The 3,826-nt window shown below is 30.3% G+C and overlaps 1 pseudogene; it reads right to left on the bottom strand.

Annotated features, from left to right (window-relative positions):
* Positions 1-2,710: 2,710 nt before the first annotated feature.
* On the bottom strand, positions 2,711-3,390 carry LOC149514037 (uncharacterized; annotated as a pseudogene).
* Positions 3,391-3,826: the final 436 nt, after the last annotated feature.

The following is a 3,826-nucleotide window of genomic DNA, read 5'->3' on the forward strand; positions in this document are numbered from 1 at the left end:
ATACGCAAAGAATAAAAGCATTTTGGGTTTTCACAAATATCGATCATGGAAACCAAATTCAATTATTTTCTTTCGGTTTAATATGAAAGATTAAAGCCATTCAATATGTTGAAAGGCATCCAAAATTTATTTGTATATTTGCTTTTTATATGTAAAAATATTCCCAAATAGACATAACTGATAACTTTTTCTCTTATATCAACCATAGAAACCAAGTTCGATCAATCGGACAAGCTTAATATAAAGTATTGAAGCTATCAAAAGTGTTAAAATACAACAATAATAACAACCAGATAACAAAGGCATAAATATACGTAAACAGTAACTTTCATACATATCATCTGTGTAACTAAGTTTAAAACTTTTGATAAGTTTAATATCATGTATTGAAACAATCAAATCTATTAAAATAGAACAATAAATTTAACAGCATAAAAAGTTCATTCATTGGAATAAGTTAATTATCATAAACTTATGATTTCTTTTTGCTTTCTTGCAAAACTTTTTGATCCACTTGTGTGGCTATGTTTTTATTACTTTCTGCTACCAATCCCAATCTGTTTTCTTTCCTGTCATAAAAAATAATTGCATATATGATAGAAATACAAATATTACCAACTGAAACCATCAAACACTTTCATCATTTAATTATATTATACAAAGTTATAAACTAGTACCTCTCATTTTCTTGAGAACCAAAATCTAACCAGTTGTTCATATTGCCACCTAATCACATTATGGGGTAGATTTTGCATCATCGCTTGTACAGTAGTATTTCGATCGAAATACTTATTCTTCAAACTATGCTTATAATCTTTCCATTTCTTTCCTAGTGACTTAAGCACAAATAAAGTTTGTATTTCAAGTACAAATCTTGATTGTAATAATACAATAAAAAAATTTTGAATAAGTATGCAAAATGTAAAATAAAAATTTTGAATATATCTAATTAATTATACTAATACCTCTATAAAGTTTAACGCATCGACCTTAACTTTTTTTGGAATATTATGTGATGTTTCATAATGAATAGGCAATTTCATTCCATTACGGGCTAGCATGCTTAGAAATCTAGCCAATAGTTGAGCCTCTTTACCAATTGGTTGCCTATCAGAGTTTGCAGACACTACAATATGCTCGTTAGGAGGTAGTGCAAACAATTCCTTCAAAGTTGTCCGGCCTATGGTATTTCATTGACCATTATTATCAATTGCAACAAATATAAAATATATTTGTAAAATCGTAATCTTTTATCATTATACTCGAATTCTAAAATTAGAGTATATCATACCTGCATTAAAATTTAAAGCATAATCAATTGATGGGGTACTATCTAAACCTGGACCTTTCGTATTGTCAGATCCAATATCAGTTAAAGGGTTAGAAGTGATGGAGTTAGATCCGACAGTATGTTCATTTGCCTCCAAAAGATTCAGTCTATAGCCAATATCTACAGGTGCCGCAGATGGTTCTGAACTAATATCTTTGATATGTTTTTCTTTCAACCTACTTCTCCACATTGTAGCTTACCTATATCATAAAAGTGAATATAAAAAAAATGTTAGTTCATAAGATATATAAAAGACGTTTTCAATTTAAGAAATCAAAACCTATGATATATAAAGAACATATCGATTTAATTAAATCAAAATATAATGTATGATTTAGAAGACAATAATTATACAATAACGAATATAACATTATTTACATACTATTATTTACTACATTACGTCTTAAACACTCGAATTACAAATTATAGGTGCACGAAATCATGGTTCGTAAATGTCTTCAGTAACATTTTTATGGACCCACTGAGTGTAGGTACTAGAGATATTCTCATCCAAGTTTTGTTCAGCAAAAGGATAACATTCAATTCCATGTTCAACATCATCTTTGGTATCTAACCTCATATTAAATAAGTCTTTAGCTGTGTTTCGAAGAATAACAAACTAACCCAATTCTTTCAGATCTTCAAAGTAAAATACTTGTGTTGACTTGAGATGAAAATACATAAGGTTCATCGATGAGTTGTTGTCCAGAGTGAATTAATCGAGAAAAATTCACAAGTATAAATCCATACTGATCTTTCTTAAGATCCCTCGCACTATTCACATATGCCCAATCACACTGAAATAAGACAACTTTTCATTTTCTATAATAATCCAACTCAATGATGTCATTAATAATGCCATAATAGTCAATATTTCCCTTTAAAGGGTTTGTGTCCCTAGCACTAGCATAGCTAGTAGTTGATGAAGTCACAACAACTCTTGAATTTTGTGTACTTCTAAATCTCTCACGGGATTTTATGTGAAATCTAAATCCATTAATGATGAAACCTTTGTATCGTTTCACAATCTGGTTCAGACCGTGTGAAAGACACTTCACCTCTTCACTAACAAGCCTTCCACTCCAAACCTATAAAAGTGGAATAAATATATATGTTATTAATGTTATTTTTACTGTAAGTATTCTGTGTAGATAAAAAATAATGGGAAGTACGACATTACTTACAGTTGCTCCTAACCATTCATAAAAGTTTTCAGCGAACAACTTATCAACCTTTCGAGGGTTTGATTGTCGATAATGTGTAGGATCTCTCAAATTATTTCTATACTCACTATAAAGCATCATGATAAAGTATTAACACTAAAAGAAAAAACACAATAAATTATGCCTAATGTAATGAATAATTTCCTTGCTAAACAATTTACGTGTGAAACGATTCAATTGAGTCATGATGAAAAAGAACATATCAATTTGCTTGTGCCCAAGATTTATCATTTAACTCTACCAATTCAGCTTTGCCTATGGGTTGTCCAAAACTTTGAAAAAGATAATTGTAGGCCGAGTTTGTATGCTGCATGCCAACATTTCTCGAAGGTCTATTAAATCTCGTTTCAACATCTTTCAAATAACGAGAACAAAATGTCATACACTTTTTTGCTAAATATCCTTCAGCAATAGAACCTTTCGGATAGTGTTTATTACGACAATAAGACTTTAAGCTCCCCAAAAACCTATAGCATAAAATGTTAGTCATATGTTATTTTAAGTAGATTGGCTTGATAATCAATAAAAATGTAATCAATCTATTAACAAATAATACCTTTCAATAGGATACATCCATCGATAATAAACTAGCCCACTGACCTTTGCTTCATATGGAAGGTGGATAACCAAATGCATCATAATAGTAAAGAAGTTTGAAGGGAAGATATTCTCTAAATGGCATAAAGTAATCGCGGCTCGATCTTGAAATTTGTCAAGTTCTTCCATATTCATACATTTCTGACATAGAGATTTAAATATGTTACTCAATTCAATTACCACAAAAGTCACTTGCTTTGACATTGATGAGCATAAAGCAATTAGAAGTAAGTCTTACATCAAAATGTGATAATCATGTGACTTCAATGAAGAAAGTTCTCACTCCTTCATATTTACACATCTTATATATTTGACGTATAGCCATCCAAAACTTTGACATTTTTTAAAACCTTGCAAAACACATCTTTTTCAGCTTTAGAAATCTCAAAACAAGTAGCAGGCAATCGATATTTGCCATTAGAAAGCAACATCGGATGAAGGTCTGGGTGAATCCCCATATCAACTAGGTCAAGTCATCTTTGGATCTTCTATTCACATTGAGAATTGTCTCGATAAAATTTTTACAAACATTCTTCTCTATGTGCATCAAATCAAGGTTATGGCATAATAAATTATATTTCCAATAAGGCAACTCAAAAAATATACTTCTTTTTTCCATAACTCATACTCATTGGGGTCATCTACTTCATCGTCCTCTTCATCACTTTGAACATCA

This window comes from Durio zibethinus, chromosome 17, assembly GCF_047325235.1.
Source record: "Durio zibethinus cultivar Kanyao isolate XHJ-2024 chromosome 17, ASM4732523v1, whole genome shotgun sequence".
Classification (NCBI taxonomy): domain Eukaryota; kingdom Viridiplantae; phylum Streptophyta; class Magnoliopsida; order Malvales; family Malvaceae; genus Durio; species Durio zibethinus.